Here is a 27,329-nt window from a genome sequence, read left to right as displayed (position 1 = left end):
GGGAGAAAAGAATTCTAAAATAGGAGACTGGGGATTTAGCTCAGTGGTTTTTGTGCCTGCCTTGCAAACGGAAGGCCCTGAGTTTGATCCCTGGTACCAAAAAAAAAAAAAAAAAGACTTTTAAAATAGAAGAAAGTCCTGTTACTATCCATTTGTAAATTGTTAAGTAAAAATACACAGTATTTTTAGGTTTCCACCAGCAATGTAAATTCATATTCTCTTTGGTTAACTCCAGTGACAAATTTCATTAAAAGGCAAATTTAGAAATCTATTTTTGACAAGTGGTTAAACAGCTTAAAGACTTTCCTCTTAACCAATTACTTTGAAATTTCTATGAAAGTAAAGTAAAACCAACAAAAACTACACATGTTAAAATTCATGATTAACCTAGAACAGCACAGAATAAAAACTATTATGATGTTATGAATGGAAATTATGTCAGATAAATTTAATTTCCTTCCGAGGAAAAGTAAATAGGTTGATCAAGGGAAACATAATAGATATCTGGACTTCAGGAAGACTTGAATATCTATAAATGTATATATTGTTTAAGAAAGGTATGATCTCTCATCATTGACTCATAGTTTTTAATATTAGAATCATGAAGGACTGCCATATGAAAGAAACTGAAGTCTTAGTTTCAGTTGATGAAAACATTATACCCTGACATCATACCCTGACAGGCTTTTATGAACTCAGTATCACTATGAAAGAATGTGCCTTTTATTAAATATTACTATATATAATTTGTAAAAAGGTTATGGTGTGAATGTTTGTAAAGCATATATTCAGCATGAATCCAAAGCTGAAGTAGATATTGCAGATTAGAACCATTAGTATAAATCTGAGCCTGATTTTCTGCAAGTATTTGTATCATATTGCTTTTAGAGGAGTATTCAAGTATTTCAAAATAACAATGACTACATGATATTCTAGAGAAATATATTAATTACAATATATTGAAATCAATCCAACGACTATTACTGTTTAATAACTTTTCACTTATCTGAGTGTTGAAACTGAAAATAAATGTTTAAGTGGTATGTGGTAAATGATGTGAGTAGCTTCAAGGAAATATAGTAATAGGAAACAGAATGACAGTGAAATTTTGGAAACTGGTCCATCAAGGCAGGAGAAATTCTGGTATAATTTTGATTCAACTATATAAATAATGAGATGGTTGACAAACTACTCAACCAATCTTCTGTATTAACAAGAAACAGTACATAGATGTTATTTCTTATTAAGAGCAGGAGGAATAGGAGAATCATGGGATATCTTTATATTAAGAGATCCAGCAGAGATTAATTTTATTGTTTAACACCTTCCATTTTTTTGCAAGTCCAAGGCCTAGTACATACTAGGAAATCACACCTCATTTTTAAAGAATACTAAATTAGTTTGTACAAAGACGTGGGCTAAGTATTATTGTATTATATTATATAATTATATATACTTTATATATTGTATAGTGTTATATATTATTCTATAATAATATATAAATGTTTTATATACTAAATTAGTTTGTACAAGACATGGGCTAAGTATTATTGTATATTATATATTACATGTAACTATATATACTTTATATATTGTATTGTGTTATATATTATTCTATAATAATATATAAATGTTTTATATCACTTAAAACATGATAACAGTAATTTGTACTAAGAAAAATGTGTGTAAAAGTCAGGCATCATCTTTTTGCTATTCTTATTGCCAATATTTTATTAGAGTATCTATGGAGGGAAAAGACTGAAAATTTTCAGCTTGGAGAAAACTAAAGGGAGTCATAGCTATATTTGATGTATGCAGGTCTGTGACAAGAGGGGCATGCAATTGGGTTTTTATCTTTGTGGAAAGATAAAAATACCTAAAGTTGACATAAACTGCAACAGGGCAGAGCTTCATTCGTTTATTTTTTTTTCTACTCTCAGAAATGAATTTGATCTATCTTACAAAATCAAATATAAGGTAAAACAAGGATTGGTGAAGTGGATGTTGCCAAATGGTGAAGTGTAGTAGTGATTTTTGTTTGGTTCTGAGCTTGCCTGAGCTTCCAAATGGCTAACAGAGAAGACAGGAGGGCACTGTAGGTTAAATATGGGCCATATTGTCTGCACAGGAAAATGAACAATTAAAGAAGAGCATACTACAGATCTCCACTAGCTGTTTATGCCTTTTAGTGTGTACCTGAGTAAAGCTGTGATTTAATAGTTTCTTTTGTGATTCATTGATTGGCTGATTAGGATTTAATAATCATTTTCTTACTGAATTTAGTTCCAATATTTGCCTAGCAACTGAGTTATTAGAAGGTGAAACTTCTAGCAATGTGCCAGCAGAATAGAACTTTCTGGTATTTTTATCATACCCAATTTATGTTCTGCATTTGGACCTACTTTCAAACATTTAAGACACTAGATATTTTCATACTAAGATTCTTCAAATTTTGAAGTGCAACATTCAGAATGCTATTCCTTATCCCTGCCAGAAGATTATATAATAACATCTAAAACTGTGACTTTCTGTAGAAAATAAATTTGACTCAATTTAAAATTCTGAGCACAGTTTACTGTTAGTTATGCCAAAACTTGTTCTCACAGATGTTCGTTGGAGGCTAAATTGATCATTAAAAAAATTATCAAACATTCAACTTAAGTGATTCCATTTGCAGGTAGCCCATTCTGATAGATCTATCAGTATATAGTTTACCTCAAAATCAGTCAGTCTTCAAGAGGCATTTTTTTAATGGTTAAAGTATAATGATGGCTGCTTTTTTCTGATCATTTTTTGTATCATTTCATATACCATAGAGCTCTAGTATCCCAATTATGTCCAAGTGTCTAAAATTATGTTAAAGCTTTATTCTGGAGAAAAAAGCTGTGTTTTTATAATATGACTTTCACAAAAAAAAAATTCATGACAAAACTTCTTGATGATAATACATGTCAAGATTAAAACTATTTCCGGGGCTGGAGTTTTAGCTCAGTGGTTTCGCTGCCTGCTGTGCAAATGCAAGGACCCGAGTTTGATCCCCAGTATGAAAAAAAAAAAAAAAAGATTATAACTGTTTCCAATAAAATATTACCCTTGCTGCCTGAATTTCTAATTTTGAAACAAGATTATTGAACTGTAAAGCATTAGATCCCTGATTCAAATCTTAAGAGCAAGCTATCAGACAAGGGATAATTGTTCTATCTGAGATACTGAACTTTGTCAAATGTCTGTTGTCTTCTCTATAACATCAACAGTTAAAATAAATTTAAGAACCTTTTATGTGCCAAGTATTTTTATATTGTGTTTATGTCAAGGAACACTTGTTTTTAAGGAATAAAAACACCTTCAAACTAGTATAAGTAAAACAGGCTATTTATTAGATTAGTATAATTGGAAATCCCAAAGGCCAAAATATAGCTAAATTATCGATTGTTTTGAAACCAAGAAGTTAGCAACTGAATCAAAATAAATCACTCTCTTGCTCGGTTGCTTTATTCTTTGTTTGTGCTTCTTGCCTTCTGCTGTTTTGGTTGCTCACAGACCGACTTGGCTTCCCCAGACCACACTCTGGATCACTCAGAGATCATGTTCCCACAAAATTCTGACTTACTCATTTTACCCTCAACTAAAAGCTTCCCCCCAAGACAGTCCTTTTGTATCAGGTAAGCTTTGGACTGCCCCAGTTATCAGCGTCCTCGTATAACCTATCAGGCTAAGGCCACAGGAATGGGATGAAAGGATTTTATGATATAAACATAGTTGTCCATATCCACTTTTCAGTACATGTGTTATGTAAGGGAATTTTTTTTAAAAAGGGGTAATGAAATGGGCAGGCATCTAAATTGCATCCCTTTATAAATGATAGTATTAAAGTTGAGGCAGGTGAAGAAATTTAAACAACCAGACCAAATTTGGAACCTAAATATTCTTATTCTAAATTTTATGATTTCCCCATGAAACTTCCAGGGTTGAAAAAAAATCTCTAAATCAAAATGATCCTAAATCACAAAATCTCTAAATCTAAATCTAAATCTAAAATCTCTAAATCAAAAATGATTTGAATTCATGGATTCATCTCTCATCAACAAATTAATACTTGCGTGGATTAAATCACTCCCTCAGGTACCAAAAACTTTGGATACTTGTTAAGTATAGCTTCTCTAGTCCTTTGCTTTATATGTGTTTCCCAAAACATATCCACTAATCATGTATGAGTTCTGCATTCTCATCACTGGGACAAGCGGTTTAAAGACAGATTCTTGGCCCAGACTCATCTCTTTTGGAACAAACTAAGGAGCGGAACTTCAACTATGCACTTTCACATAGCGTCTTAGAGATTTTTATGAATACTCTACATCTTCAAACTAGTGTCTATTAGGTAAATAAGAAGCAATATACTGTATTATGTAGTTCTCCACAAAAATATTTCTACTTAGTTAAAATCTTAGTATTTGTGCTTCTGGAAGCAAGCACACTTAATTGTTTTTTATCTGTTTAATCTCTTTTTAACTAATTTTTTTTTCGGGGATCGAACTCGGGTCCTTGCCCTTGCGCAGCAGGCGGGGAAACCACTGAGCTAAATCCCCGGCCAGCTTTTTAACTAATTTTATTGGTTCATTTTAGATATACATAATGATAACACTCATCACAGGGAATTGTGCATGATATGTCTTGATCCTCCTTCTTTCCGCAATCCTCTGTCCTCCTTTAACCCCTCATCTCCTCCTTATTTACAAAGGCTTTGTTTCCATTTTTTCCTTCTATTCTCTTTTTTTGCTTTTCCCTTCCTTCCTCCCTCCCTCACTTTGTTTCCCTTCCTATTTGAACATTTTCTTCCTATTTCACAGTATCTGTTGTACATTTTGGTCCTTATTTACCCTTTCGGTTTCTCACACCAGGGAAACAGTGCGATATTTAAACATGTGTATCTGATTTATTTTACTTAAGAGTATGGTCTCAAGAAGCACACTTAATTAAAATCTAATGTTACTTTCTCCAATTTCATAAGAAGGAAGGAAGAATTTGTGATCTAAATGACTCACTGAAAATTTGTATTTTGGCTTCATGTTAGAGTTTCCTTAATGTGGAAGTAGCATGGCTATGTGAGAATGAGACCGGGCAGAAAGATAGAATTGCCTTCTGTTGGCCTGTGCACGGAGCAGACCAAGAGTAAGCCATTGATTATGCATTCATTCACTTATTCATCCAGAAACTTTTGGTGAGCACAGTGTGACACACATTTTTGATCTCCTATTGTATCACATAGAATTATTATGCTTGTCATTCTAGGGGACTTGGTAGAGAAACAGAGCACAGGAGATTTCATTGATATACTTATCGCTGGATATTTGCATTACTTAACTGCCTTCCCCCAATCCTGATGTTGTTTTTTCTGCCTTCCTTTTTGGCAGAGAGAACCAATTGAACCGCAGCAAAAGGATCTTGCTTGCCTGTGTGGCCGGCAAGATATGTCAGTTTATGAGAAATGCTGAGTAATGCCTGCAGAGGTAGGAGGCACTCGGTCCCTTCTCTGCAGCGCAGTCCGCATGGTCCGTCAGGGCTGTTTAATCCTCGGTGTCTTTATAACCCTATTTCTAAGCTCAAAATGAACCTCAAACTGAATGAGGCATACAATACATGTATCAGAATTTTTTAATTCGATTTAATAGCATCTAGGTCCCTCCTGTAAGAATCCCTTGCTTTATTTATTAGATAAATGAATTGTTGTATCTCTACTTTCTAAAAATTGCTAAATGATTTCCTGAGCTAAGTACCTTTCCTTGTATCCAGTGCTTAACAGACTTAATGTTATCTTAGTTATGTGAGTTTTCAAGAAGAAAATGTCTTCTGTTCAGTCAAAAGCAGCAGCTCCAGAAGGAAATGATTTTTATTTCAAACTTCCCTAAATCTCCATACCACATTAGCCCGGCGTGGTAAAGCTGTGTATTGTACAACTTTTCCCATCAGTAAATCAGCTGTGCAGTTCTTCTTCCTATAAAATTCATTGTTCCAAAGGGGGAAAAAATGAAAATACAATGGTTGCTTTGTGAGGTCCCGATATCTGTTTCATGTACATTGTGGTTAAATAAAATGGTAGTAATTGAAATAGAATACAATTGTGGTTTGAAATTACTTTGGGGAAATTGTGTTATTTTGAAACACGAAACCTAAGAAAATGAAATTCTTTTTTTTCTTTTAAAAACTTTTTCGATTATTAAAATAAAATAGGAGTCAATAGAAATGCATGATTGGGGAGTAGAAGAGGAGGTTGCTGGGTAGGAAAATGAAATTCTAAGCTTTCAATTATTTGGTTAGAAGTAACAACAATAAGAATGCACTGATAGCCAAAATAAAATGTTAGATTTTGAAATTAGTTCATGTTTTAGGAGTTTGTTTTAAATGTTTTCACAATTATTCATTAACCAAAAAGTAGTGAGGGGGCCTATTAAATACTTTAAATTTCTCTTTAAGGCCCTCCTTTTGGTTACCAGTAGAGGGTTTGTATGTATTATAAGTATATAGCATATTAGTTACATTTTATAAGAAAATATCTGTCTGGTGGCAGTGAGTGGTGAGGACAGTATAGGTTATGACTATCTAGGCCATGGTGAATGAGGAAGGCCCAATGACCTTACTTTTGTTTAAGGTGAGCTAAATGTTGCCAAATTCCTACTTATTCTTTTACTTGGGGTTGGAATATATTCCATCACTTCTAAGATGGAAGAGGAAACACAATTGCTTTGACTGTCAAAAGTTTACAGGTTTATGACTTGCATAAATATTTAAGAGCCCTTCTCCATTTATTGTCATGCAGAGCAGGTGTTTCTCCATGGTGGTCTGAACTAAGTTCTCTTTCTTTATTGTGTTTACACTGGGTTTACTTAGTAAATACAGTGATAAAATCAACAAGAAGAGAAGACATTCATGTGGAAAGAGGCACGACACAAATCTTCAAGGAGAATCTCACATCTCTTACAAATAAAGATAATCTGATTTTTGACAAATGCAGAAACAGATATTAAACACTTAGGTTTCTGCTAAAGTAGAAGCCAGCTGATGAATCTTTGTTGTTTGTACATACTGAGGTTTCAAATAAATTAACTTTATTTGTCCTGCCACTTTACTCTTTCTTTTATCTCCATATGCACTCAAGAAACTAGCAGTGGTTTCAATAAATTTAACAAACCATATAACTAGCAAATTTTAGAGTAAAATTTAGGCAATCTCAACACATTCCTAAACACACCTGTGCATCCATCAATCATTCATCTTTTCAACAAACATTGTTTCTGGTGGACCAGGAATTCTGACAAGTGTTTCAGACTACAACTAGGGAATTCCAGCTGCTTGGTTGATCTCTCTCTCTCTCTCTCTCTCCCTCTAATAACTTTCATTGTGTCCATTTAAGGTTTTCAATGTATGTGATTTTATCAAATATATACAGATAGCAAGATAGTTTCCATCATTAAACACATTAACAAATCTATCATCTCACAATTTCTTGTTTTTGACAAGATCACCTAAAGTCCACTTGCAAAAATCCCTAATATGATGTAATTATATTAGCTACAGTACTCATGTTATATATCCATCAGATCACTGCGCTTGTCCATTCTACATCTCTTCTACTTTGTATCCTCCGACCAACATCTCTTCATCCTCATCTCATTCATCTTTTTTGTTATAGTTTTTTCCTGGTACTCTGATAATTGTATCAGAAAACCCCACTAAAATTAGCTACCCTCAAGTATCCTTCCCTTGAAATTAACAGTTCTCAAGCAACCCCAAATTCTGCCTTTTCCTACCAAAGAAAGAATTCATAAACTTAATCGGATGACAAACCCAGTGTGATGCTAAAAAATGAGACAGATATTGAGAAGTAAACAATCTTTTTAAATTAATTCACACGGATGCATGAACAACTCATATACTTCTGAGAGATATTTGTCATTTAAAAAGAAATGCTTATTAACTGAATGAAAGCTGTTAATTTCAGACAGTGTGAAAATTTTTTCAATAAAGAAGCCATTCCTCAAATTCAGGCTTCAAATTTGGTAAATAAAATGCAAGATGTCCAGTAAAATTTGAATTTCCAATAAACAACAAACAATGTTTATTACAATTGTGCCCCAAACATGACATTGGATATGCTTATACTGAAAAAAATCTGCTAAAACTACATTTTTTTCTGGTGGCCCTATTCAGATTTTTAAGTCATCATGGTAGTTACCAACCTTCATAGCAAGAAACTGAATCTGGCTATCTCTACCTCCAATCTGAAGTTACCTTTGTTATATTTCTTATACCCAACCCTCTACCAAGAAAAGAACAGCAGTTGTCATAAGATATCAATCACTCCTCTAATTTAACTCTAACATTTTGAAAACTTAAAAAAAATACCCTGCCTACCACAGTGACTTTGAGAATTTATTGAAACAATGAAGTGACAGGTGTGATATACTTGGAAATTAAGCAGAAGGAAAAATAACTTGAGTTTAGGTTTTTGTTGAATATGATAATCATATTTAAATTATTTGCAAGGATTTAACAAAGCATATAATTGAACAACTTCAGCTGCCACCTGCTATTGAGCATAACAAAAAGGAAAATTTTCTCAGTGTTGAAGAAATGTTAGAAAACATATTAAGTAGAATAGATGTGGATCCAAAAACCATGCACTTTTTTTCTTCAGAAATTTTTGGGTTTCTGTTTTGTTTTTCAGAATTTTTTGTTTTAAATCTATCTTATTCTGGTTCTTAATCATTAACTCCGGAAAAATTGTCTTGGTGTCATGAAAACGGTAAAGTCAAAATAATGCAGAACATTAATTGCACTTTATGTTCTGCTGTCTAACCTGTTTATCAACATTCAGTTTAATTACCAAAATACCTTTAAATGAGGTGAGCCTTAAAATGTGCATTTAGATGAGAGAAAACCACTCTGTGAGACTGTGAATACATGTGACATGATGATTGCCCTATTATCTTAAAATAATTTAGTGATAATTCAAGACAGTTTTACAACTCATTGCCCTTACTGACCACACACACACACACACACACACACACACACACACACACACACACTACTGATTTGTGTGGTTGAGAGCAATTTTTCATTTTTAAAGTCAATTTTTCAAGGTTCAACCTCCATTTCCCTGTACTGGGGCACTATCAAAAATAAATCTATTAAAATCAAAAATATCCAAATCTCCAAGTCAAGGTCCAGATAGCCTAAAGCCTCTATTTTATTTCATAGATCATCTTATAAAAGGAATTTGCTTACTTTCAAGGATTCCCAATATTATTCTTTTCTATATGCCACCTCCATAGTCTTCACAGCTCTTCTCAGCGCTTGGTACATGGTATAGATGAAGTGAAAATGTGTGCAATGAACAAAATTGATTGCATACACCATGTGTTGTATACTCAGGAATAGGCTTGGCTCAGTGTCATCTGGATGACAAATGTACTGGGCATCTGGTAGTGTCCACCCTGTACAAGTCTGTGATAATCATCAGCTGGTGGGCACTTAAACAAAATTAAACTATCACAATCCCTGAAAGGACTCTTTAACTTAGACCAGTACATCCAAAAAGGAATATAGAATGACTGGCTCACAATGAAGACTAAAGGATAGTTTAAGTGTAATTTTATATAATAAATAAAGTGTGCTTATATATTACGAATGAAAAGTAACATGTAGAGAAGATAATATATGAACTTTTGAATCAGAAAATTATCTCTCCTTTCATTTTATGACATATTTTCTTTAAGTTCTTTCAGCTTATCAAATGACTTCTTTGAATGAGAGCTTACAGTGATAATCACAGGTAATATTGTGACTTGGCCTAGAATTATTCCATTTGCAGCTTTTATACAGACAGAACTTTTATCAGCTGAATTGCTACAACTCTGACACTTCTAGTCTCAATCTCTCATAGCTCAAGAAGGCTCCCTTTGTCAACAGAGAAAGTGACAAGTGAAATATCACACTGCACATAATCATTCCCCAGGGTAATTTGTAACACTCTCCACTCCAGTCTCTTCTCAGTGTTTCTTTCTCATGTAGTTCTTTCCTACTTCTACCCAGCTGCCCCTGGGTTCTGTGCTATGTTTCTTACCCATCAATTATGCCCTTGCCAGTTTTGCTTTGTGATGAGGTGGTTCCACACACTTTTCTTATAGCAGGAAGAGCAACTTCAAATTGCAACTATGCTAAAGAGAATCTCCCCTGAGCTGAATTTCACTCCCTAGGTCATGTCTTGTGTCGCAAAATTTAAACCCCCTCTGGCTGCAGCAGCTCAAGGACTTCTCTTAAATCATTTCACATTCTGATCTATCTAGGCAACATTCACAAGAGTGAAAAGTAAAAGTCATTTTAAAAATTAAAACAGCTGAGTTCTTAAGAACACTGATGCTTAGATATTCAGTAAAGATCCACAGGGGTGTACTGTATGTCTCTCAGGAACACAGTTTAATCATCCCATGAATCCTGGAAAGGATTTTTATACAGATTGAAAATACTATATTATTTTTGGGAAAATGGATATCAAGGCAGATATTTGCAAATGAGAATGTAACTATTTTCCGCTAGCATTTTGTATTAAAATGCTAATTGGGCTTCTTTTTCCTTCCAAGGGAATTATACCAAGTACGCTTGGTTTTTTTCCCCATTATTTTCTCACAGCAATAAAAAGTCAAATGCTGACTCTAGCGGTATTTCCCCAGCTGCTACTTATAGCTACATAATTCCCACCTTTACCAACACCATTGGCAGATATGACCTGCACTGCCCAAGAGAGCAGCAAGAAGAATGGGATTCATTCTGCCTGTATTATTATGGGGTTTATATTAAGTTGCTTTTAAACAGTGGTTTTCAAATAAAATTAAATGGACTCCTACCATTTCTACAGACTTAGAAATAGGGGGAGAAAGGAGAAGAATGGGAAAAAGGAACAGGACTGGCCACCAGGCTTTCTCCTCTCCAAGTAATTTCTTTTGTTCAAAACCTACCTTCTACAACCTGGCTTTAGCTAGTTCTGCCCATATTCCCACCTAAACAGGCCCAGGAGGCCCACATAAGGCTTTTTAGGCCTATCACCTCACACTTTTTATCTCAAAGTCTTCAACTAGTGATCCAATCAGGAGCAATTAGATTTCTGCTCTACATTCTCCCAAATTTCTGATCAGACCATTTACCCACCAGAGTAAGATTACTTATTTCCTAATGTGGAAGTCTTCTTTACTAAAAGTGCTTAACTTAAATAATTTGTTTATAATTGAAGTCATTACTGTATTGTTGATATAACCTAATCACAGTTGTCTGAAGAAATTCCTTTAAATTATTCTGAGCATGATGGTCAGAAGACATTCTGAATTTCATATTGTGCACTATAATGGTCCTACTTTTAATGCCTGTCTTCTCTGTATGGAAAACATTTCCCTTGTGATACATATGTTTTTATACAGAAATAGAGCCTGATAAAGTATACCAGATTTGAATCTCTGTCAATATTTGTGTTTAAGGAATATAAATGTTCTTTGTTTAATTGGTTTGATTATTGATAACTTATTCATATTTATAGATTAGTAAGATCACTGTGTCAGACATCCCTGAAATCTCAGATTTACAAACAAATTAGCGGCTACTGGATGACTCTGGTGAGTGTGTCTTGTGTCCAGTGTGTCCTGTTATTTCAGGATCCAAACTGAATGAGCAGATCCTGTTCAATACAAGCTATTCTCTGGACAAAGGTAAAAGATCAAGAAGTTGTGTGGAATCACAACTTGAACTGAAAGCATCTGCTTGACTGATGACAATTCATCTCACAGTCCATTGGCCAAAGCAAATCATGGTTAAGCTGCCAAAGCAAATACATTTCAAGAATGCCAATTACTGGGAAGGCCTCCAGGTCACATGACAGTTGGTGGGGTGTACAATTTTTCTTACAGGGAACAAACGATCAGGCATCTACCACAAATGAATACCACTGAGGAGCCCATTTTTCTTCCCCTCAAGTCTGAAAGCTGCTGCTTCTGTGTTCTTAGTGTATAGGAGTCTTTGGCAAACCAAGGATCCTCCCTGTCTAGGATCTAACAACAACTTAGCTCTCTTTACCGAGATTTTATAAACTGCTTAGGACTTTCATGAGGGCAAAAATACAACCCTTTAGTTTGCAATAATTTATCTGTGATCAAACAGATTATGGAAACTGTTTTAAATGAGTCTATGTATTCATTTTGTAGTCACTGAATAAACATATTGCCAAACTGGGGTTATATCCCAAAATAACTCAAACTGATGTGATTAGAAATTTAGTTTTCTAAGCACTTTATTTGCCTCACAATTATATAGTGAGGCAAAACACGCCCAATAAATGGACAGATTTATTAATTACAAATTGAAATTATATATTTCTTGATTCCAAACATGCCTAAAATGCAGTGTGTTGTTTTAAACATGTAATATTTTCTCACATGATGTATTAATTGTTCAGCAGCATCTGAAGTAAATATAGGTCAGGTATATATTCAACACAGTAATAAGTGACACAGTCAATTTAAATAGAGTACAGAGTTGTTCTTGGTATTAGATCAACAGAGCGACTAATGGATTAAATGAGTATTGAACTTCTTACTGTATTAGATTATCTTGAATGAAATATACAGATGTAGATGTAGACATATGCTAGCTATATTTGAAATGTAATCTGCAATGCATGAAAATTTAGGAATTGGTACAGTTTTTTTAATTTAAAGATTTTCAACACAAAACTGAAATGTTTTTTAGTTTATTCCAGTTACAATATTTAAAACAGGCTTTATTAAAGTCAAATGGAATAAAGATTTTTATCATAAATATACCCAATCAAATTATTTCTAGGAAAGACATCTACAAAACAATATTTCCTATGTTTGAGAAATTCTATGTATAAAGCAATTTCTTTCTTGGGTGTTAAAAAATACTTATGTGAGATCACAACTATAATAATAACATTTTATCTATTTTTAGTCTTTGGCAGTAACATTCTTTTATAAAGTAGGTGGCAAGAACACCACAAAAATCAACAGAAATACTTCCTTATGCCCAGATGGCTGATGTCTCCAGAATGTCCCAGGATTTTAGAAGGACTTGGCAGTCATTTGGCAAATCTTTTTTGTTTCTTCTCAGCACAACTATGAAATCATTTTAGAGACAGAATTGCAAATATGATCCCCGTTATATAAAATTATACAGTATAAAATGGTCAAAATACATAGGTGTTACATAATTATATTACAATTTTGGAGAGCTTGGAGTCAGGCTGATGAATTACATAAAATGTTCTAATCAGTTGATAACTAGATATAACTGGGTTTAGCAAAGCATATGAAGTTATGGAAATAAAGTATAAATCGGCTGTAGCAATATAGTTGATCAGGTTCCAAATGCATAATATAATTCTAAATTTGACTATTACGGGGATCTTTTTATTGAGGTTTTTTCATATTTCTCATTTTTCAGATTTTTGAAGACAGCCTCCATTTTGATCAAAATGCTCCAAAGAATAAAATTTCAGCTGGGGATTTGGCTCAGTGGTTCCAGCGCCTGCCTTACAAGCGCAAGGTCCCAAGTTCAATCCCTGGTACCAAAAAAAAAAAAAAAGAGTTAAATTTCCTTGAGTGAATACTAGTACAATCTGGTTACTCAAGGTATACTTGCATACTGATATTTATACTTAAAATCATATTTTATAGTTGTCAGGAATTGGCAGTCATTGGTTTGAGAGTTAAAGGGAAAAGTTCTGATTGCAGTTCGACCATTTGTAAACTATGTAAACTTGGACGTGTTACATACTAATTTGGAAGCAGGAAGCATAGAAATTTTAAACAAAGAAATGTGAGTTTTTCTTTCCTTAACTTGGTTTTCTACTAAATGAGAGGGACAGGTTATAAGGATCTCCAATTTTTGTTTTCAATGTTTGCTATTTCTTAATTTTATGATTTACTTATTTTTGTCCATATCTCTTAAAATAACTTACTTAACCTTTCAGAAGTTCAGAGGTTGAGGCAAATTGATTTCTCTCCTACATGTCTGCCTTCTTTCATGTTGTTGTTGTTGTCGATGTTGTTGTTAAGATAGGGTCTCGCTGTGTAATTCAGGCTGGTCTTGAATTCACTATGTAGTCCATGCTGGCTTTGAATTCATAGCAATCCTCCTGCCTCAGCTTTGCAAGTGCTGTAATACATCACCATGTTTGGCAATGCCTGCCTTCTAAACCTTCACAACCAAAATAACAAGAAATTAAAGACTATGTATATTCTTTTCAGTAAAAAAAATACAAAAGCTGTAACCTGAGAAAACATAAATCTCTGTATAATTCACTTATGAATTGGTTAATAATTTTTCCCTAAAAATGACTTTCAAAAAAAAGACAAGACAGAGTAAAAGTAGTTATTCTAATGGATCATAATAATCATAGTGAAAACTAGAAGAAAAGAAAGAGAATTGTCTCACTAAGGTGAGGGTGTTGTGGGGCGGGAGAGAGAGCAGGGGAATTAACTTTAAGTTTTAAAAATAACATGGACTTTATATTAGTCACCTTTCTATTGCTGGGGAAAAAAAACTCTGACATAAACAAAAAGGATTTTTGTCATGTATATTTATTAAATTGCGCCTATATACAAAAATCCAAACGTATCTCTATATTAAAGAAAAGGCTAAAGCTGCAAAATAGAAAAAATGAAACCAAATGGACAAAGACATACAAAATAAATACAAAGAAGAAGAAAATGGAAGTAATTATATGCTATCAAAGTTATCTTTAGAGGGAAATAAATCCAATGAGGGCTACGTAAAGAAGTACAGTCAGGTGCGACATTACAAAATTTTGGTCAATAACAGATTGAGTTTATGACAGTTTGCATTTTTGGTGGTGATTCCATAAAGTGGATCTGAAAAATTCCTGTCACAGTGACATTGCAGCAACCTCAATTTGTGGAACAATGCACCACTCAGGTGTTTGCCGCAATGACACAGCAACACACCTACTGTGCCACCAATAATTTAGAAGTCTAATATTTATAATTATGTACAGCACATTATCCTTGACCATGATAATAAACTATGATGCTGATTTGCATATTTACTATATTATACTTTTTACCATTATTTTAGAGTATACTCCTGTGTGTAAAAAAGTAATTCAAAGTAAAAAAAGTTATGTTGGCAGCAGCCTCATACGTCTCCAGTTTATTGTGTCTTTTGATGCACTAACATTGGGTAATTGGCTTCTGCCATCTGGAACTGTGCATGTTTGCACAGAGAAGAAATCATCTAATGATGGCTCTTTGAAAACATATTCCTATCATTAAGTGACATATGACTATGCACGGTTAAGTAACCTCTGAAAAGCTGATTATAAACATCCTCTACCCCTCCAGTAGCATAGAACGAGAATTCATAGGACAAAAAGCCCAGAAACTATAAGAATAAATAGAAACATTATAAAAACTTTGATTTACCTATCTCAACTCATAATACAGTAGAGCAGAACTATGCACAGATAAAGATGACCTAAATAAAACACAAATTTCATCATGACATAATAAATTTCATATTTTTAAAGCAAAGACAAGCTGCATTTATTTATTAATTATTCACAGATGTCATGCCAATATACTTTATTAATGAATCTTATTTTAAAATCAGGGAGTTCCTTGTTTAATCACATAAAATCATAAAAATTGTGGAAGTTAAATGGATACCATGTTATGTTTCATATATATATATATATATACATTGCATAATATTTAAATTATGTTAAGAAAATTTACTTCATCAAATGTATTTCCTTATGATGAAAACGTCCAAAATCTTTTCTTCTACCTGTTTGAAATGTACAGTGCATTGTTGTTATCTATAGTCATTCTATTGTACTGTAACACACCAGAACTTCCTACTTTGCTTTTTAGAATTTATAGAAATGTCATTTAATAAATAATATATGTTAGGGTAAAAAGGATACCATAACAAATTCCAAGAATTAGAAATGGTACAAACTACATTATCAGATTGTAATGCAATGAAACTAAATATAAATGAATTAGATGAGGAAGTTTGGAAACTTTGAATATGCTCTCTTAAATAGCTCTCATACTAAAGAACTTGAAACCAAAATTTATCTTAAAAATTTAAAAAATATTCTTTTTTCATTTAATTGAAGAATTCTGTAGCCAGGTTTGGTGGCCTACACTTGTAATTCCAGAATTCTCTAAACCTGATGCAGGGGGATCCCAAGTTCAAGCCTAACCTATGCAATTTAATGACTTGGTGAGTCTCTGTCTCAAAATAAAAACAAAATAAAATAGAACTTGGGATTTACCTCAGGGCAAAAGTCCTAGGTTTAATCCCCAGTACCAGAAAAAAAAATACTTTCTGACTTTTGTTTATTTGTTTGTTTGCTTGTTTTCCTTTGGTACAATGTCTAAAAAGTCATCATCAAATCCAAAGGTTATCTATAGTTCTGCATTTTGCATATAGGTCTATGTCCATTTTGAGTTAATATCTATGTAGGGTGGAAAGTCTGTGTCTAGATCCTTTCTCTCTCTCTCTCTCTCTCTCTCTCTCTCTCTCTCTGTTTCATGTTTTCTTTCTTTTTTGCAGGTAGATGTCCAGTTGTTCTGACAATATGTATTGAAATGACTGTATTTTTTTTCCATTTTATTATCTTGCTTCTTTGCCAAAACTCAGTTGTATATATTTATGTGGAACTATTTCTGGTTTCTCTATTTTTTTCCATTGAGATATAAATAGATATATATTATATTTGTCAATACCACATTGCCTCAGTTGTTTTACTTTTACTGTAATTCCTGCACCTGGGTTAGTGTCAGTCTTCTGACTCTTCATTTTCAATACTGTGTTGGGCATTTTGGATCTTTACTGCCTTGAATAAGCTTTAGAATCTATCAATGTCCATAAAATTGCATTGAATTTATAAATTAAGTTAGGAAGAACTAATGTCTTGATGCTATTGAGTCTTCCTACTCCTGAAAATGGAATTTCTCTTCATTTATTTAGTTCTTTTTAAATTTCTTTTTTCAGAGATTTGTAGTTTTCCTCATGTAGATCTTGTATATATTTTCTTAGATTTAAATCTAAGTATTTCATTTTGGGGTATGCTAATATGGATAGCATTATGTTTTTCATTTCAAAGTCCTCTTATTCATTGATGACCTAGAAAAGCAACTGGCTTTTACATACTAACTTTGTTTCCTGTAACCTTTGTAGTCACTTATTCATCCTTGGCATTCCTTTTGTCACTGTTTTCAGGTTTTCAGTACAGAAAGCCTTGTCAACTGTAAACAAAGGCAATTTTATTTTTTTCTTCTTCATCTGTTCACCTTTATTAGTGTTTTAACTTATTCATTAGTTAGGAATTCCAGGATGATGTTGAAAGAAGTGCTGAAGACAGGACCTCCTTGGCCTGTGCCTCATCAGACTGGGAGATCATATAGCTTTTTTCATTGTATTTTTAAACTCTTGTCATTTAAGAAAAATAGACTGCTTTTTATTTTAATTTTTTTCTTAAATTCTTTTATTGGTACATTTTAGGTATACAATATGTTTACATTTATCATTGGGTGCTTGTACCTGTACATGACGTATCTTGGTTCTTATTTTTTTCCCCATTACCTGTGCGCCCTTCACCCCCTCCACCCTTCCCTATTTACATAGACTTCATTTCCATTTTTTTTCTTTTGTCATAATTTTTCCTTTCCCTTCTTTCCTTTCCTTTCCCCTTCCCCTCTCACCACCCCTACCCCTTTAGACCTTTTTTCCTATTTCAAATTATCAATTATTTTTTAAAATCATATTAAGCCTTATTTACACTTTCAGTTTCTCACACTAGAGAAACTATTTGGTATTAATACATGTGTATCCTGTTTATTTCACTTAAGAGTATGGCCTCAATATGCATCCATTTAGCTATAAATGTCTCTAGTTTCTCATTCTTTATGGCTGAGTAGTACTCTATTTTATTTTTAAAAACCCCGCAAATTCTTTATCCAGCTTCCAGTTGATGGGCACTTGAGTTGTTTCCAAGCTTTAGCTATTACAAACTGTGCCACTATGAACATGGGTCCACATATATCACTGTGGTATAAGTCTTTTAATTCTTTGGAGAAGATACCCAGAAAGGGAATAGCTGGGTCAAATGGGACCTCTAGTCCTAGTTTTTTGAGGTATCTCCATACAGATTTCCACAGTGGTTGCACCAGTCTGAACTCCCACCAACAATGGAGAAAGGTTCCTTTCTCCCCACACCCCCGCCAGCATTTGTTATTGGTTGACTTCTTGATAGCAGCCATTCTTTCTGGGGTGAGGTGGAATCTCAGTGTTGTTTCCATCTGCATCTCTAGAATGACCAGTGATGTTAAAATTTTTTCATATATTATTTGCTGCATTTACTTCTTTGTCTGAGAAATGTCTATTCATTTCAGATGCCCATTTTTGAATTGGGTCTTTGAATTTGGGGGGGTCTGATTTTTTTCATTTCTTTATATATTCTAGATAGTAGTCCTTTGTCTAAGGTATAGCTGCTAAAACTTTTTCCCACATTGTAGGTTGTCTCTTAACTCTGTTGGTGGTTTCTCGTGCAGTTCAGAAGCTTTTTAATAAGATGAGATCCCAGTTGTTGATTCTTTCTGCTAGTTCCCGTGCTACTGTAGTTCATGAAGTCTTTTTCTATGCCAATGTCTTCAAGAGTTCTACCTAACTCATTTTCCAGCAAGTTTAGTGTTTCTGTCTTAATATTTAGATCCTTAATCCACTTCGATCTTGCTTTAGTGCCTGGTGATAGGTACAGGTCTAGTTTTAATCTTTGGCAGGTTGAAATCCAGTATTTCTAACACCGTTTATTAAATAGGCTATCTTTTCTCCAATGAGGGTGGTTGGCTCCTTTGTCAAAGATGAGGTGGGCGAGTATGTCTGGAGTTATTTCTCATCTTCTAATCTATTCCACTGATCCTCAGGTCTGTTTCTTTGCCAGTCCTATGTTGTTTTTGTCACAGTAGCTTTGTAGTATACTTTCAAGTTGGAGATTGTGATACCCCCAGCCATGTCTCTGTTGTCTAGAATTGCTTTTGCTATTCTAGGTCTCTTCTGGTTCCAAATGAATTTTTGGATTGTTTTCTCTAGTTCTGTGAAATATATTGTTGGAATTTAATTCAGCATTGCATTGAATCTACATAGCAGTTTTGGAAGTATGGCCATTTTCACTATATTGGTCCTTCATACCCGGGAACAAGGGATGTCTTTCCATTTTCTTATATCCTCCTCAATCTCTTTTTTGAGAGTCCTGTAGTTTTCAGTGTAGAGGACTTTTGCTGCCTTTGTTAGATTGATTCCTAGAAATTTCATTTTTTTTGGAATGTGTTATAAAAGGAATTATTTCCCTAATTTCTCTCTCAGTGAGTCTGTTATTTGTGTATAAGAAGGCTATTGTTTTTTAAGTGTTGACCTTATATCAAGCTACTCTACTAAATCTGTCAATTAAATCTAGAAGTCTTTTGGCCGAATTTTTTGGGTTTCTATGTAAAGTATATCATCAGCAAATAATGACAGTTTAACTTCTTCCTTTCCTATCTTTATTCCTTTTATTTCTTTCTCTTTTCCAATTGCTGTGGCTAATGCTTCCAGAACTATATTGAACAGGAGTGGTGATAGTGGGCATTGTTGTCTTGTTCCTGATTTTAGTGTGAAAGTTTTCAGTTTTTGACCATTTAGTATGATGTTGGCTGTTGGTTTTTCATAGATAGCCTTAATCAGGTTGAGATAAAGACCTTCTATTTCAAATTTCTGTAGGGTTTTTATCATGAATAGGTGCTGGGTTTTGTCTAATGCCTTTTCTGCATCTATTGAGATGATCATATGGTTTTTGTCCTTGACTCTGTTAATATAATATATTACATTTATTAATTTACATATGTTGAACCATCCTTGCATCCCTGGGATAAATCCTACTTGGTCAGGGTGTATGATCTTCTTGATGACCATCTGTATTCTGTTTGCCACTATCTTATTGAGGATTTTTGCATCTATGTTCATTAGGGAGATTGGCCTGTAGTTCTCTTTTTGGGTTGGGTCTTTCCCTGGTTTTGGAATCAAAGTAACACTTGCTTCCAGGAATGAATTTGGAAGCCTTGCTTTCCTTTCAATTTCCTTGATGAGTTTAAAGAGTAATGGCATTAGTTCTTCTTTAAATGTCTTGTAGAATTCAGCAGCGAGGCCATCAGAACCTGGGCTTTTCTTTGTTGGTAAATTTTTTATCATACTTTCAATTCCACTCATTGTAATTGGGGTGTTTAGAATTCCTATATCTTCTTCATTTAACTTTGTCAATTCATATGTATCTAGGAATTTGTCCATTTCTTCTGTGTTTTCCATTTTATTAGAGTATAGGTTCTTGAAGTAGGTATTGATGATGCTCAGGATTTCTGCTGGGTCTGTTGTGACTTCACCCCTTTCATTCTTGATTGCATGGATTTGAGCCGTTTCTTTCCTTTTTTTGATAAGTTTGGCTAAGGGTCTATCTATTTTATTTATTCTTTTGAAAAATCAACTCTTTGTTTCATTGATTTTTTTTTATCAGTCTCTTAGTCTTCATTGCAATGATTTCTGCTCTGATCTTTATAATTTCCTTTCTTGTACAAGCTTTGTGTTTGTTATGCTGTTTTTCTAGGAGCTTGAGGTTCTGCATTAGGTTATTTATTTGAGTTCTCTTTTCCTAATATGGGCATTCACTGCTATGAATTTCCCTCGTATAAATGCTTTCACTGTGTCCTGTAGATTCCTGTATGTGGTACTGGCCTTATCATTTACTTGTAGAAACTGTCTAATTTCTTCTTTAATTTCCTCTGTGACCCATGTGTTTTTGAGAGTTTTGTGGTTTCTTATGTCATTGATCTCCAATTTTATTGCACTATGGTCTGATAATATACAGGGGGTAACTTCAATTCTTTTACATTTACTATGAGCTAGCATGTGGTCAGTTTTGGAGAATGGCCCATGTGCAGCTAAAAAGAATTCTGATTTTGTGGGGTGGAACACTCCGTAATATCTATTAAGTCCATTTGTTCAATAATTTGGTTCAGTTCTAGAATTTCATTGTTAATTTTTTGTCTAGATGATCTGTCTATTTGTGATAATGGGGTATTCAGGTCCCCCACTACAATTGTATTAGTGCTTATTTGGTTTTTCATGTCCGTTAATATTTGTTTTGTATAGTTGAGGGCATTTGTATTTGGTGCATATATATTTATGATTTTTGTCTTTTCCTCTTGGATTGTTCCCTTCACAAGGATGTAGTGATCATCTTTGTCTCTTTCAATTAGTTTTGGTTTGAAATCTACTTTGTCTGAAAATAATATTGCTACCCCTGCTTTTTTCTGGGTTCCTGTCACATGGAGAACTGTTTTCCATCCTTTTACTTTCAGTCTATGAATTTCTTTTTGAGTTAGGTGTGTTTCTTGAATACAGCATATTGTTGGATTTTGCTTCTTAATCCATTCTGCCAGTGTATTTCTTTTGATTGGTGAATTGAGGCCATTAACACTGATGGTTATAATTGATAGATATTGACTCATCCTTGTCATGATGTTTTACTGGTGTTGGCTCTTTTATTTCTTTTTTTCCCCCCTTTCCCTTTAGTCTCTCCTTGTCTGGTGGCTTTTCTCTGTTGGGCCTCATGGAGTAGTGACCTTCATTGTCTTTTTCTATGATATTGCTTAGAATTGTTTGGAGTGCTGGTTTGCTGTTCATGAAATTTCTCAGGTGTTCTTTGTTGTGGAAGTATCTAATTTCCTCATCGATTTTGAAAGATAATTTTGCATGATACAACAGTCTAGGTTGGAAGCTATTTTCTTTTAGGGCTTGAAATACTTCACTTCAGGCTCTCCTTGACTTGAGGGTTTGTGTTGAGAAGTCTGCTGTGATTCTGATGTGCTTTCCTTTGTAGGTGATTTGTTTCTTTTCTCTAACTGCCTGTAGGATTTTGTTTTTCTGTTGGGTTTCTGGGATCTTGACTATTATATGCGCAGGTGTAGATTTTTTTTGATTGTGGCTAGTTGGAGTTCTATATGGCTCATTTATCTGTTTGTCCTATTCTCTACCTATGTCTGGGAAGTTTTCAACTATTACTTCTGTGAACAGCTTTTTTTAATTTCAGTTGTACTTTCTCCTGTTCTTTTGTGGACTCCTATCAGTCTTATGTTATTCTTCTTTACATCATCTAGCAACTGCTGATTGATTTCTCATGATCCTTATTTTTAAGAAATCCCTGTTTTCATGGTCCTTAACTGCAATCCTGTTTTCTATATCTGATATTCTATCTTCAGATTCCCTTAATCTGCTGTGTATACTTTCAGTGGAGTTTTTAATCTCTTGAATATCTGTTTGAATCTGTTTCGTGTATTCCATTTCTTTTTCATGCTGGGCATTCATGGCTTCTAGCATGTTTCTGAGCTCATCTATTTTTTTTATCTGTTTCTGTTCTAGAGCCTAGAATCATGTCTTTCACTCTGCTCACCATCTCTGTAGTCATCTGGGAGATTATTTCTGCTTTGAATTTTTCTGGAGCCTCATTCATCTGTTCTGTTACTTCCTATGCTATCAGTTCAGGGTGTCCAGGTGTTTGATTATCAAACTTTTCCACCTCGTTTCCCCCAGAATTTACCCTTGGTGAGGTGGAAGTTTGAGTCTGTGCCTTGCTTAAATGTCTGCTCATTTTTGTTTTTGGTACTGTCCTTGGTTTAATTCCTGGGTTGATACTTTGAAATTGCATATTATAAGTATCTTTGTGGCTTGTATTTAGAACTCTTATGGAATGATTTCTTCTCAGAAGTGTCTTCAGATATAGCTGGTCTTTAGGTTTTGAATCTCTAATGACTCTGAGGCTGTCTCATTTTCATTATACCAGGAATGACCACTGACTAGATCAATAACAGCACCTTAGCTCAAGTGATACAATCTGCAACACCATAGCATCAAGTACATCTTAGAAAATGACAATTTGTGAAAGTTATTAATCTATCACCTTTAACTATGTGAATTAAATCAAAATCAAGGACCAACCCAACATACCTTTATAGTGAATAAACTCTTCTGTGTAGCAACTTTACTCTTTGGGATGGGGAGTTAGAAGGAGTTGGGGAGGAGGGATAGGTAGAAAGATAGGGGAAGTTTAGCAGTAAGGCCAGAGGATACAGGCAAGAGAAGGAAAAAGAGAATAAAAGAAAAATAAAGAAGAAATCTGAATTAGGGCCAGAACATGAACAATAAGAGAGATGAAGAACAATGTGGGACAGCAAGAGAGTGAGTGAGAGAATGGAAAGAGAAAAGAAAGAAGAAAAAAAAGAAGAGAAAAACAAAAATTTGCAAAGAGTAGGGGAAAAAATTAAAAATAAGAGCAAAATACCCCAATAATAGTTATTTTAGAAATAAAATATAAAAATGAAAATGAAGGGCCTCCTTCAGGGTATGTCTCTGCTGTCACAATAGACTATGTGGGCAGCAGTGTGCAGATGCCAGTGGGAGACCTGTGGGATTCAGGCAGATTTCTGGCTGCAAGTCCCAAGTTGAGCTCGCTGTCTTCCCGTAGGGTTAAACTCTGCAAGGTTGTAAAGCAGGTTCCAGGTGCCCTTCCCCTAAAGATAGTCCAAGTTCCGATCGGAGGTGATGATCGCTCCAACTTACTAAGCACGGTGGTCTGGTGTGTCCTGTGACTTTGTAGAGTGGAACCAGGTAGCAATACAGCCAGGAAGACAGAGGACTAGGGGAGGGGAGGGGATGGGAGGGGTGTCCTGCAGGCGCCAGCCTGGCTAAGGGAATCTCTGCCGTGGGTGTGGCCAGTGGCAAGGGTCCTCACCTTCTGGCTGGTCCCTGCCAGTGTGCTTGGTGCAGGCTGAATGGAGCAGGGGTCCCAGCGACCTGGGACCTCTCTCTCCCATGGGCTAAGTTTTTTATGTTAATTTTTAACCCAGATTCTTTAATATTTTTCATGCTTTTAGAAATTTTCTAGGTGTTTCTACTGAGCCTTCTAGGCATAAAATCATACAACGTATAAATTACTGTAAATTAATATCTTTTATACTTATTGCACAGTGCAATTAATTTACATATGTTAATTTGAATGGATTGTATTTTCAGAAAATTGTTAAACAATACTGTTGAATTCTTGTATTAAATTAAATTAAAATACTCCCAAGATTACTTTGTTAAGATTGTGCTGACTTTGGAGTTTGTATTAGTATATACAAAATTATATTTCTAAAATGCTGTAAATTAACATGTGTATTAGTAGGAAAAAGATATTCAGTAATTAATGTTAGGATAATTGAGCAGCCTAAAAAGGAGAGGGGTGCCAGGGATCTCTACCTTACTCCATATAAAAACATTCCAAATATGTATATTAAAGATTCAACTTTATAAATTTAATCCACTAAAATGCCAAAATTGAAATAATAAAGCATGACTAATGTATATAAATATACCTGGGCATGTGTTTTTCATATGTGTGTGTGTCATATCTTTCCTCCCACCTCCTGCTGCATACTCCCTAGAAATTTTCCCAAACATGCCATAAAATCTAGAAGCCAAAGAAGGAATAGAGAATCACATAAAAATTTTAACATTTTAATTGAGTTTTTTAATATGTAGTACAGAATGTCACAAAATCAAAAACGTGATTTAGTCTTTTAAAAAGGTCAGGTGTCACAAAAACAAATGGTTAAATCACACCTAAAATCATGCTCTAGGTTTAGAAGAAAAATAAAGTGAAAAAACAGGCATTCTTTAGGTAATCACAGAAAAGGAACTTAAAAATATAAATATGTGTTCTATTTTTCTCATAGTAAGACAAATGCAAAATTAAACTAAAATATACTTGTATGTGTCCCTATCATATTATAAATATTGAAAACATAATTATACAGTGTGTTGGTGAGGGTATAGATAAACCGGCAGTATGTTATGCTGCTGTCAGGAGAACTACCCCATAAAGAATAAGTTTGTAATATCTATCAAAATTGAATGGTTATCATTTATGGAGCTGTGTTGGTTTAGATATACAATGTTTTCCTGAACTTCTATGTGTGTGGAAGGTGACTGGATCAAGAGGGTGCTGTATGCATCAAAGGATTATTCCACCAGTGAATTCACAACTGGATGTACTATTTAGGATGTAGGGCCTGGTAGGAAGAGAGGTTACTGGGGTGTGACATGGAAAAGTGCCTCCCTTCCCAGCTCCTTCTGTGACTCTCTGCTTCCTGGCCACCATGATGTGAGCAGATTTCCTCTGCCATATCCTTCTACTACGCCCTTCCTGCCTTGGAGCCAGCCAGCTATGGATTGGAACCATAGCCAAAATAAAAACTATTAGCCAAAATAAACCTCTCCTCCTTGAAGCTGTGGATGTTGGATATTCTGTCCTAGTGATGAAAAGTAACTAAGAGAGGAGTCAGAAATACCTTTATAAATTAATCCTATAAATATAACTACATATATGTTAAAGTATGTAGGGAAAATATATTAATTACAGCTTTATTTATAATAACAAATTATTGGAAACAGCCTGCATACCCATGGCTAAGAAGTTGGTTCAGTGAATAATAACACATACATGTAATAAAAACTATGTAGGCAATAAAAGAAATGAGTCAAATCTATAAAAACTGAAATGAAATTAATTGTAATATATATTTTTTCAGTGAAAAATACAGGCACAAAACATTTGTATAGTAATTTACTGTTCAATATATGTTTTAAATAGAACATGTGTGAATAAACATATACTAATGTGTTAGCAGATACGTATTACATACATGGAAGAATATATGAGAGACAACTAATAGTTTTTGCCTCTGAGAAAGAAAACCAAGTTAGAAGGGAAATATACTGCTTTTTCTTTTAACTGTTTTGAATATGTATCATTTGCATGTATATTATATCAAGAAACTGCTTAGTTAAAAATAAAAACCATATATGTATTTCTCAGAATACTTCCTTTATGAGAAAATGAGTCATTTGTTATCCCTAAACTCTTATTTCCAATAAACAAGCCCCAATATTTTTCTGATGCCTCATTGTGGTACTAGAGTTTTTAGACATAATAAACCTCTTCTATTGCTTTAAAGGCAATAGAAAGCCAAATCTAATTTTAAGTGCATTATAAGAACCTCTGAAAATTTCACTTAATAAACTGAGGGAACATATTTAGACTTAGGTCCTCAATTTTTTCTGGTCACCTATTGAAAAATATGATTGTAAACCTCATAGCAATGGGAACCATCTTTGGTAAAATTTGAAATCCCTGTGGAACTCCTCATAAAATAATTATGTCTGAAATTTTATTTTTGCAGTTTATATACACCAAAGCTCTAATGAACTGTGTCATAGCTTGCTAAGCTTTATGAGTTCATACAGTATGCAAATACAATTTGTGTGCAAGCATGGCTTAGGCTCTGGGAAGTTTTGGCACAGTAATACCTGTGAAATTTGAGTTCATATTAAATACACCTTAAAACAATGAACCTGGGGTTGGCCTCTGGCATCAGATCAAGTCCGACTTTGCTATATGTTGTTGAGAGTTTTATCTCAGATCCTCACAATATGTTTAGCACTAAAGAATTACAGAATCAGCAAGAATATCATTATTGCTTTAGTAAAGAAAAATATTTCAATTTCTATTTAGTTTAGGACACAATCTACTTTTGAATCATTTTTCTTGGAATAGGAGAATCATTCTGTCTTCTTCATGAATAATCATATTTTCCTATTCTTGGCCCAGTCTATTAATTTTGTTCCAGACTTCATTTTCTCTAAGTCACATAAATAGCATTTGTCCAGTCTTGGACTACTGTATCTTTGTCAACACATTTTCAGGTAAACTGAGCCTTCTGTGGCTAGTGAAGTGAGCAGGTCATAGTTTCAATAACCTCAAAAATTAGAATAGAGTAAGGCCCAGTTAGGATCTCAGTGACTATGTGACTGATTATTAAGGCTGACTGCAACAAACTTCTCTGACCGGGTTGGCAAGGAGTCACTTGTCAGCCTAGAGGTTTTGACTTTATGTCATCTCAGAGGCAGCTCCTTTCCACTCAATCCTTGCTGACTGATTTATCCTTGGTCTCTTAGGGACACACCTCCATCTTCTGGGTGGGTTTCAGAGTGAACAGCCCACTACTGACAGGGTGGTATCTAGCCTAATGAACCTTGAATAGGCTATACCTGAGCCACGTTTTAAACTTGCAGCACAGTTCCTCTATAAATAAAGCACACACATTAAT

At 34.1% G+C, this 27,329-nt stretch overlaps 1 protein-coding gene across 13 annotated transcripts in view; it reads left to right on the top strand.

Annotated features, from left to right (window-relative positions):
• The window catches only part of Scn1a (sodium voltage-gated channel alpha subunit 1), a 171,950-nt gene that overhangs the window by 50,334 nt on the left and 94,287 nt on the right, over positions 1-27,329 (top strand). The gene's annotated exons all lie outside the window — the stretch shown is intronic.

Source organism: Heterocephalus glaber, unplaced genomic scaffold (genome assembly GCF_053883595.1).
Source record: "Heterocephalus glaber isolate CG9 unplaced genomic scaffold, H.glaber_assembly_v1.0 deba00000347, whole genome shotgun sequence".
In the NCBI taxonomy this organism is placed as follows: domain Eukaryota; kingdom Metazoa; phylum Chordata; class Mammalia; order Rodentia; family Bathyergidae; genus Heterocephalus; species Heterocephalus glaber.
The sequence above is the reverse complement of the archived record's forward strand: the minus strand, read 5'-3'. Positions and strand labels throughout refer to the sequence as shown.